Source organism: Leptodactylus fuscus, chromosome 5 (assembly GCF_031893055.1).
Source record: "Leptodactylus fuscus isolate aLepFus1 chromosome 5, aLepFus1.hap2, whole genome shotgun sequence".
NCBI lineage: Eukaryota > Metazoa > Chordata > Amphibia > Anura > Leptodactylidae > Leptodactylus > Leptodactylus fuscus.
Genome location: NC_134269.1, coordinates 30,221,262 through 30,233,223, shown reverse-complemented (window position 1 = coordinate 30,233,223; position 11,962 = coordinate 30,221,262).

Genomic DNA, 11,962 nt, shown 5'->3' with positions numbered 1-11,962 from the left:
GAGCCCTAAGGCTGAGGCCACATGTTGTAGAAAAGTTGAATTTTTATGTTGCAGATTTTGCCGCAGTTTTTTGAGCCAGGCATTGCTTTAGCAGAAGGAAGAAGTATAATCCTATAGAAGCCGCAAAATCTGCAGTGAGCCGCAGCCAAAAAAAACCTGCGGAATAGACCGCAGCGGAACCCCATTGCATTTTTACCACGGTGTTTTTCACAGAAAGTCCGCACCGTTTTCTTCTGTGGACTTTCTGCCTCTATTATATGGAAACCGCCAGCATTTACGTAATTATAATTGACACGCTGCGGTTTTCAGAAACATAAGCATTTTTTAATTTGCTTTTCCGTTGCAGATTTTTTTCTGCAATGTGTGAGTGGGATTAGCCAGAATCCCATTCACTTTGCAGGTACTGTAAAACGCGGTAGTTTTGCCGCTCTGTTTTCAACATGGGGCTTCAGCCTAATAATAAGATCATGCACCAAAACGTTCAGGACAAAAGATGCGTATAGTGATTTTTGTTAGAAAAATAAAGCTTTTTGTGAAAATTCGAAACTTTTTGAAACTTACATGTTGTTCCCTAACTGGACAATAGGTGGCGCTATTGCATTGGAACGATGGCTATTGACCATGGCAAAGGATCCCCAGTGTGAACTCACATGTGACAGTCCCATTCTTTTTAGCAGTCATTTTCTAGGATAGACACCCCCCCCCCCCCGCACCCCGGGCACTGAAAACATGAATGTACCCCCAACTGGAATAAGTTTTTTCACGCCAAAACCAGGATCCACTTCATGTTTTGTCTTTTAAACAAAACTGAAAAAATTCACCAATCTGCAATGTGTGAACAAGACCCAAGTCATACTATACTAAATAGCTGACAACAGGAGGTCCTGGAGAAAGGGAGACGTCTTGGAGGAGTTGGGTCTAGGAACCTGCTCTATATGAATATTTTTTGCATGGTGCCATGAATCTACATCATAAGACACCCAATGCCCCATAAGAGTAAGTTCACATGGGTTTTTTGTACCGGATTTTGACGCGGAATCCACCTCAGAATCAGGCTCCAAAAAACGCCTCCTGTTGACTTCAATGGGAGCACTTCACTTCTTTTTTCCACCAGCGGTTTTGTGCCGCTCGCAGAAAAAAGAAGCGACCTGCCCTTTCTCGACGTGGATTCCATTGCAGATTCCGCCGTAGTATCCTCAGCAAAAACACTCCCTTCTGACTAGGCCCATTCATTTGGGTCTTATCCGGAGCGCAGTGGTGTAACTACCGCCATAGCAGCAGAGGCAGCTGCCACAGGACCCGGGACATTAGGGGCCCAGCGACAGCCGCTACCGCTGCTATCATTATACTCGGGGGTCTTTTCGGACCCCCAAGTATAATGATCGACGGCCCGGGAGATGTAAGAAACATAAAAAACACTGTTATTTACCTCTCCACGATCTGTGCAGACTTCAGCCTAGTCGTCTGACATCTCATGACCCCGGTCTCCGTCCCAGGTCATGTGATATCTGACGTCATTGAAGATCGACTACTTCGGAGGGCGACAGCGTAAGAGACGGGAGATAGGTGAGTAACAGAGGTTTTTTGATGGTTTTCTCCCCCCGGGTCTCCGATTATTATACTCTGGGGTCTAAAAAGACCCCAGAGTATAATTGTTTATGGGTGTCCACAGTGGGACATAATACTGTGTGCAGGGGCATCTATTGGGGATAATACTGTGTGCAGGGGCCACTATTGGGGATAATACTGTGTGCAGGGGCCACTATTTAGGGGATAATACTGTTTGCAGGGGCCACTATTGGGGATAATACTGTGTGCAGGGGCCACTATTGGGGATAATACTGTGTGCAGGGGCCACTATTGGGGATAATACTGTGTGCAGGGGCCACTATTGGGTATAATACTGTGTGCAGGGGCCACTATTGGGGATAATACTGTGTGCAGGGGCCACTATTGGGGATAATACTGTGTGCAGGGGCCACTATGGGGGGATAATACTGTGTGCAGGGGCCACTATGGGGCATAATACTGTGTGCTGGAGCCACTATGGGGGATAATACTGTGTGCAGGGGCCACTATGGGGGATAATACTGTGTGCAGGGCCACTATGGGGAATAATACTGTGTGCAGGGGCCACTATTTAGGGGATAATACTGTTTGCAGGGGCCACTATTGGGGATAATACTGTGTGCAGGGGCCACTATTGGGGATAATACTGTGTGCAGGGGCCACTATTGGGGATAATACTGTGTGCAGGGGCCACTATTGGGGATAATACTGTGTGCAGGGGCCACTATGGGGGATAATACTGTGTGCAGGGGCCACTATGGGGCATAATACTGTGTGCAGGAGCCACTATGGGGGATAATACTGTGTGCAGAGGCCACTATGGGGGATAATACTGTGTGGAGGGGCCACTATGGGGCATAATAGAGCACGTAGGAATGTGTAGGAGGGGGTCGGTCGGGGGGAGGGGGCCATGTCAAAAGTTCACCACGAGGCCCCGCCATTCCTAGTTACGCCACTGCCGGAGCGGAATGCTGCGACTGGATGCTGGTGCACTGTACCGGCATCCAGTCACGGCTAGCCTTTCCTTGGACCGGAATCTGGGGTGGGGTCTGTCGTTTGTCAATCTTTTTTAAACTGGTATCAACACAGAATAAAAGTTCTCTGTGCAGGACTGAGGTGTGAACGTCGCCTGAATATGTTTTAGTTTATGTTTAATATTCTATATTTGTAATAATTTATTTTTATCACAGTTATTTTTGGTCATCCCTTGGGGGTGTGAACTTACAGTCCTCTGATCGCTCCGTTTTGCATTGCTTATCCTATTCACAGGGGTTTCATATTAGAATAGGATGCGTCATCCATGATCATATCACTACGCCTATTATTCAGAAAACCGATCAATCGAGTGTTTCTGGAACCGCTGGGTGACGCAGAACGTACCGTGAATATCTCTAATGGAGATTACTTTAAGCACAAACATGTTTTTCAGTGGCCGTCTACTATGTCCATCTTACAGCCTCCATTATACAGTTTCTATATGAAATTAATCTGTATACAAAGGTTAAGTAACTTAATCCTACTAATATTATAAATGTGAAAGTTTGGATGTTTGTTCCTCAAACAATTTTTATCCCGGTAAATGACATGGTTTCACGACTGTTAGGAATTTATATTCACATACTATACACGTGTCCGAGCGCGGTGCTTCAAATCAGAGCCCATTGATTTCAATGGGTGCCGATATACGCACGCTACCCATTGAAATCAATAGGTAAAAAAGCCTCCGATTGATTTCAATGGGTAGCGCGCGTGTATCGGCACCCATTGAAATCAATGGGCTCTGTTTTGAAGTGCCGCGCCTGGACACGTGTATATGTGTCTAAAGGAACGCTATGCCGTGTGAAGGCACCCTTAATCCAAATTGGCAGTTTGCTACTATTAAACATGCCGGGAAAAAGAAAATCTAATTTTTCGCAAAATTCTAAAATAACAATAGCTATGAAGGAAGCCAGAAGTCACAGACTTCTCCTCAAGCGGAGCTAAGGGGGATCATCATTGCCATTAACATGCTGATTACATGGCGTCCCAGCGAGCTGCTAAGATGCCAGAACAATTACAGGCATGGTTCGAGGAACGAGTTTAACAGCAGGCCAGCTTGACAGCTGCTGAAACGCTGTAGCACGCGGATTATCAACGCCAACAACACGCTCATTAGATGGCATCCCAGCGAGCTGCTGAGATGCTGCAACAATCATGGGCACAGCACAAGGAACGAGTTCAGCGGCAGGCCAGCTTGACAGCTGCCAAAACGTCGGAACAGGCCGATTATCAATGCCAACAACACATTCATTAGATGGCGTCCCAGCGAGCTGCTGAGATGCTGCAACAATCATGGGCACAGCACGAGGAACAAGTTCAGCGGCAGGCTAGCATGACAGCTGCCAAAACGTTGGAGCAGGCGGATTATCAACACCAACAACAAACTCATTATACGGCTTCCCAGCGAGCTGCTGAGATACCAAAACAATCACGGGCACAGTGCGAGAAATGAGTTCAGCGGCAGCACGGCTTGGAAACAACCACTTAAAGCTAATGGATGCTAACACTAAAAAGCAATTCACACAGTGGAAAGTGATGAGGAAATCGAGGCTGTCGATTCTGTGTAGCCATAACACCTTTAATATCATAGAGCCCCAGACATAAACCCCTTCACTTCTATAGACCACCAGGCATACAGACATTAACCCCTTCATGGCCATAGACCACAATATGAATATGGAATTCTAATTTTCCCAGCTTATAGGTAGCAACACCCAGGTCGTAAACTTGTGACCACTGGGACCAGTACGTGGCTACAGTGGTCATGAGTCGGTTTGGCATGTCATTGCTACAGTGATGTAAGCAGAGACTGATAGGGGACCATGGGGGGAGGATAAGGAGTAACAACTATTCAGTCATTTTAGACCATAAGCAGCAACCAGATGGACAATCCCTGAATACAATGAATAAATGTCATTTCTGGAGAAGAATTGCTGTTTATTCACATTAGATGTGTTTACTTATAGAGGCCCCATGTGGTGATCACATCCTTTTTGACTCTTATCCTATTCACACGGGTGTCATATAAAAATCAGAAGTGCGTCATCCATGATCATATCAGTAGAATTAATCTCATCAGAAAATAGCCAAATGTTGTAACCGATTCCCGGACCTCAAAGAAGATTGCAGATTCTATACCGGAATCTCGCCTACCTTCAAATTTTCAATAAGAAAGATTTTTACAGTATCCTTCGCACAGGTATATTTATTTTTTTTTTGTTTGTGTAGTGGCCCCATCAGAATTGCCCAGTTTTGCACAGGTGTATTTTGTATATTGTTTGTGTGTGTCCTTAAGCATCATGTGTATCTCAGTTTGGATATCAGTGAAAAACCTGTGATCAGTTGTTATGGATACCTGGAGTAAAGCTGTGTGTATGTGACCCTGTGTAAAAGTGTCATCCACAGCGCCAGCCCCTTTAATGCTGACCTACAGCAGTGAAAAAAATAGCTGAGTTGTTATGGAAACCTGGAGTAAAGCTCTGATGTGTGATTCTGTGTGCTGAGCTGTGTATCTAATCCCCTGATGTGTGATACTGTGTGCTGAGCTGTGTATCTAATCCCCTGATGTGTGATATTGTGTGCTGAGATATGTATCTAATCATCTGATGTGTGATGGTGTATGATGAGCTGTGTATCTAATCATCTGATGTGTGATACTGTGTGCTGAGATATGTATCTAATCATCTGATATGTGATGGTGTATGATGAGCTGTGTATCTAATTCTTTGATATATAATAATGTGTACAGAGCTGTGTATCTAATCCCCTGATATGTGATGTTGTATGTTGAGCTGTGTATCTAATCCTCTGATGTGTGATACTGTGTGCTAAGCTGTATATCTAATCCTCTGATGTGTGTTACTCAGTAGTGGGACCCTTCAACAATGACTTGTCAGGATACATGTTGGGCATCACCTGCCTGGAGAAGGGGGCACAGGGTGATGAGGTTGTTGGGTGTTGGATCCTGGTATACTGGCATGGACTCACCGGGGAGTGAGGACTGTTTATTAGGGATCAGGAGAATCATTTTCAGTAACTTTTTTACATATAAATTGTGGTAGGTTAAAGGAGTCCCCTGGAATATTGAGCCCAGTAAGTAAATGTGGATGTATAACCCAAGACGGACTGAATTGTCTATACTACTGTAATCTGAGCTTGATTTATTCAGTATGTGGAGTTCCCCTTTAAATCCATTTGACCTCCTCTCGTGTCCAAAAATATAACTTAGTATTAGAGCAAATGGTTGGCAATATGAAGCTTTCCATGGCCTCTCGGTGATATCCGTTTCCTTCTCCTTGATGATTGTCTCCACAAGTGGTAAATTCCTCTTTTTCTTGTGGCTGCCTGCACAATGCTCCTTGTGTCCAGAGTGTCCTTGAAGAAGAAACCAAGTGTTCTTTGTAATTTTCCTGCACTTTTCACCTTCCACTGTTTAGTATTCAGGTCTTCTCTGTGGATGACTACAGATCATACTCACTATATACAGGAGAGAACTGCAGGTCTGCAAGGACCAAGACCCCACCGGACCACCTTGCTAGCCAATATAGAAAAGACGGTCGTATAGGCACCGGACTCCATACTCTCATTCTCCCATTGGAATGAATGGCAGGTGATATTTTTGCAGCGGATTCCACAATGTGCACCTAGCCATAGTCTTAAAAAGAGAACGTGACATCATAAATCTTAAATAACCTATTCAATAATAATGTGACTGCATTTTTTTAGTATTTTTCAGCTCATTGTTATGCTGAACATTTCTCAACAACAATTGCTGTGTGAAAACCGTCAACAAGCAGGTTAGGATTTTATTAGTTTTAAGAGCAGAACAATATCCTGCTGTGACTATACAGTAGGACTGAGCGGGGGTTATTCACTTACTAAATATTGATGCCCTTATTTATGAAATTGGCAGGGGTCTGACTGGACCCCCCACAGATCAGCTGACGCCTGTAGCTCCTAGCATTGTTCACATGCCAGGCGCCATGTTGCTCTTGGTGTACGTTTAGTAGTGGTGGTTATGGGTACTGCAGTCGTGTTACAAAGACTTCAATGGGACACTGTTGCAGTACAGACAAGCGTGGCTAGTAAAAGTACAGCAAGCAGGGCAGAATGTATTATACCAACCCTTACAGACGACTGAGTCCTGATCGTAGGAAACGGTCCGTGCGTGGGCACTAGGACCGGGACTGAATTTGGCCATGTGCATAATGAAATGATTATGTCACTTCATTACTGTATGGATGGGGCCATTCCGGATCTCACTATATAATAACTGTGACTATGATGCAGTGGCCCCTATGAATTCAGTCCGGGTACTAGCACCCATACATGGACCGTTTCGCACTGACAGGACTCAGTCGTGCGCAAGGACCCAAAGATGATGAAACGTTATCATGTCTCTGCATTGTTGATTTAATCCACAGCATCTCTATATATGTTGCAAGTAGGGTTGAGCGATCGTGTTCAGAAAAGATCGGATTCCGATCGGCAATCGAGAAAATTTCACTATTGCAATCGGAATTCCGAACACGATCTTTTTAGGTGGGATCGAGATCGGTACTATTTCCCACAATGCTTTGCTTAGCCTTCACACTGAGTATACGCTCCGCTCATTCTGAGAGGAGTGTATACTCAGTGTGAAAGCTCCGCTGTGGCACCATGTGGTGCCTTAACCCCCTGCGTGCCGGCTGCCTCCATTCATTCTAATGGGAGACTAAACTAACATCTCTAGTAGCTACTTACCTCCTGAGATGGCTGCTTCGGTGCCCGGTGTTCTCCTTCTTCTTCGCCTCGCTGCCGCTCCACGCTGCTCTTCTTCACCTCGCTGCCGCCGCCTCCCAGGTTAGTGTTTAAAGAGCTAGGAAGGGGGGGCTTGTGGCTTAGGAGAGTGTGGGCGGGTACAGGGCAGGGAGACGTGACGTCTCCCCTCCCAGTACCCGCCTACACTCTCCTAATCTGAGAGGCAGGGGGCAGCGAGGCAAGAAGAGCAGCGTGGAGCGGCAGCGAGGCGAAGAAGAACAGCAGGCACCGGAGCAGCCATCTCTGCAGGTAAGTGGACACCAGGGGGGACTAAGTAGACAGAGGATTAAAAAAAAAATCCTCTGGCTACTTAGTGATTCACTACACAGCCTGGATTCTAACAAGTAAAGAGTGCAATTGTTAGATTCCATGCTGTGTAGTGAATAGGATTGCTTTTAAAATCCGATCTCCGATTTAATAAAAAAATCCCATTGACTTGCATTGGGATCGGAATTGGGATCGAGATCGGGTTCGAATGAAAAATGATCGGAAATCGGATTTTAAAATCGATCCTGAAAAGTCAAGATCGGCTCAACCCTAGTTGCAGGTTTTCAATAGCTAGAGCTATACCTTGTTTTCCGTCGCCCACCCAAAGATCATTGTGTCACCCTGCGACTTTTTCACTAATGGAGTTGCATTGTGACCTGAAGGCGGTGCAACTGTGACTTCTAGTCGCAAAAAAGGCCAGCGCTTGATCTTGTTGTGACTAGAAGTCACGGTCGCAGCACCATCTGGATTGTTATGGATGAAGGAGTCCGATCTTTGGTTGTGCGACGGGATCTGTGTGGCCCAAATCTTAGCCACACCTTGATGCTCATCTAAGTGAGCAAAATATCCGTCCTCAGCCAGCCTGCTTAGTTATGGTTTCCACTAAGGAGTAGCTGTTTACCTATTAAAAAAAATAAGGAAAACGGTAAAATGAGCAGCAAAAAAACATCCCATCTAAAGTCATCAACGACACAGATGACCTAAAAATCCTGAAGAGACAGACAGATAGTAACTGGACTGTGTGACGACATATGTTTATAAAGGACAGCGGTCACCGACAGGGGATATAAACATCATGGAGAAATATACCGCGCATCAGGCGTAGAATATGCTGAAAAGTCATGAATAAACATTGGATGTCACAGGAAATCACAGACGTGATCATCTGGATAAATATCACTGAAAACGCAATGGAAAACATTACAGTGAATCCAGTCCATTGATAATACTACTAACCAAACCTCGTAGACTCGCCAGCTTTGCCCAGATGACACAATTCTCAAATTCTGTCACTTGAAGGGTTCTCCGAGTTTGAGCAATGTTGTGTCTAGTAGTAAAGTCAGAGTTTGATCCGTGCTATATGACTATGGCTGACTACAACCCCCAGGATGACATAGGATCAACTACAGGGTTACTGATGTCATGGTTATTATTTTTGGAATTAATGATTTTTTTCTTTTCTTCTATCAGTATGTCTTTGGAGTATGGGAGGAAAACCACGCAAAAAACACAGGGCGAACATACAAACTCCTTGCAGATATGGTCCTTGGCAGGATTCGAACCCAGGACTCTAGCTCTGCAAGGCAACAGTGCTAACCATTGGACCACCATGTTGCCCCTGATGGAATTTTGTACTATACCGTATCCTCCTCAGGCTAGTTCACACAGGGCCAAAGGGGCGGATTTTGACAGCGGAATCCACGTCATAATCCGACTCCGGGGTGGGGGAAGCCGCGATCGCGACAACGTGGCAGGTGGGTTTTTACCATATTTTGACTACTCCCCGGGTCAAAATATGGTCAAAACCCGCCCCACCGCCCCCCATGTGAACGAGCCTTTACAGCCTTTCACTCTGTAGGTCTTCTCCCGTGCTGCACCTATTCTATAGAATTCACTGCCCTTGACCATTAGACTTTCTCCTAAAATTCTCTGTTTTATCGTTGCCAGTTTACACTTCCCAGAATGTAAATGGTGGAGTTGTCCCATGATCAGCCCCCGAGGTGTAACTTGAAGCTCATTTCTCAATACAAACTATGTCACAGAGTCCTTGCCCACCATGGCATCAGGGTACAGGTGAAACTGCTGGCTCTGCACCTCCTATCGCAACCCCCACATCTACATTTCTAAGACCCTACAACTCTCTATAAGGAAGGTTGTCTACTTTCAATGTCAGACTGGCCCACCAGAGTAGATCCTCCAGTGGGCCCAAGTTCTTACACAATAATGGTCCAGCCAAAGACATCCCAAATTTGAAGGACACAATGTTCTATTTCCAACAGATTGTTGGAAGAGGAGCCCCCTAGAATCATATTATTTGGTGGGCCAGGGGAACCTTAATCCGACACTATCTACATTTGTGGTCCTGAAATCTCAACGTTGAAGCTCCGGATTTTCGGTGCCCGGTAAATGCCCTTTCGATCAAGTTAAAAATAACTGGAGGGAAATAATTGCAGGACTGTGTTCCCATCCCTGTACATAGTCCATGACCTTCATTATCTGTATGATATCTGGATCAGTCATCCTTAGCGTTTAGCGTAGACGACCGTGTGTCATGTTTTTTCCAGGACAGTGCTGTTTTTTGTTATGCCACCTAACCCCTGTCATTTGGAATCAGTGTTTTCCCAGAATTCAAGCCCCTAATGCAAGTCGATTACATAAATAGACGGCTCGGCATCCTATAATTGTTTCAGCGTGTTTGCCATTGAATGGAAAGTAAGGTGTGGCTTCGTGAATTAGGAAAACTTCATATAACTTCTACCTCGAGAGGCCACGGAGGGGTTATCTTGGATTAGAAAAAAAGCTGAATTTTTACAGAAACGGTTCACGGTCTGAGCCTGGTATTGCAGTTATGCTTTGTTCATGTGGACGGAACTGAGCTGCAGTACCAAAAACAGCCTATGACAAGAGTGGGGCGCTGCTGGGAAAATAAAAAAACATAGACCGCTTTCTAATTCTGGATAATCCCTTTAAGTAATATGGCTATGGTGGAATGTGACAAAATATAACATTACAGTTCACACTTCAGAGCTGCATTCACAATTATCCCGGATGTCATTGGAAACAGTCAGCAAGTTGGTTGACAGGCACACCCCTGACTATTTAGCTTAGCATCTATTGGACAGCTGTAAGCAGGGGCGTAACTACCATAGAGGCAGCAGAGCCACAGGGCCCGGGCCATTAGGGGGCCCGGTGACAGCCGCTACCGCTGCGTTTTTTTGTTTTTTTTTTAATTGGCCGTTACGGGCCCTATTTACTTGCTGATCCTGGACATAATAATGTGTGCAGGGGCCACTATGGGGACATAATACTGTGTGCAGGGGCCACTATGGGGACATAATACTGTGTGCAGGGACCACTATTGGGTATAATACTGCGTGCAGGGACCACTATTGGGTATAATACTGTGTGCAGGGGCCACTAATGGACATAATAATGTGTGCAGGGCTTACTAAGGGACATAATAGAGTGCGGAGGAGGGGGTTGGTCGAGGTCTTCGGCGTCGGTGTCGGTTGGGGGCGGCCCCATGTCAAAAGTTCGCCGCAGGGCCCCGCCATTCCTAGTTACACCACTGGCTGTAAGTGACTACTCATTTCATGTAACATTAAAAAATAACGTAATATTGTGTAGGTCCCCTCGTGACACCAAAACATCTCTGACGCTTCAATACATGGACTCCACATGACCTCTGAAGGTGTCCTGTAGTATCTGGCACCAAGATGTCAGCTCAGATCCTTTAAGTCCTGTAAGTTGTGAGGTGCGGCCTACATGGATCAAACTTGTTTTCTCAGCACATCCCACAGATGGCCATTTGAGCCCTAAAGAATTTGGAGGCCAAGCCATCGCCATGAACCCTTTGTCGTGTTCCTCAAACCATTACTGAACAGCTTTTGCAGTACGGCCAAAAAGAGGCCACTGCCCTTAATAATGATGGAGCCTGCTGATGCCTAGTATGTCAAGTAGGAGATGCTGAACCATTGTCTCAATGGCGTTCTTGGTTGTCATAGCTGTGTCAATGGAGGTCATCGAGTGGTTGCCCAATGCCAAAAGTGTTATAAAGCGGTGCGAGTTGAGACCGTGGCACCTCACGAGACCATCAGATCCGTGGAGAGGATGAGGGGAGGCCATTTATCCCTTATTATACCCTGCCCCTGCCAGGACCACCCCAAAAGACCTGACATTTTGTAGATGCCCTGACGCCATTGTGTCATCATTATAATTTGGCCCTTGTCAAAGTCGTTCAGATCCCTCATCTTGCCATTTACCCTTTCACTAGCTCGGACGGACACATCCAGCCCCGCTGTAGGACACGTAATAACTAATAGGGCACGTTCTTCCCATAGGATCAGGTTGTAGGATATTTCTGATAGTGAGGTCATTATGGTGGTTTATCTGCTGTACACAGATGACCTAACCTGTTCTGTATCCATGGCTGACGCTGCAGCAGGAAGTTACAGGACGGCAGATATTATCTCTCGGTTGGATGAGTGTATGTCAGGAATTTCGAGAATCCCTTCCTGTCATCCTCTCCCACTTCATGCCAGGCAGTGCCACCTAGCAACGTATAGCG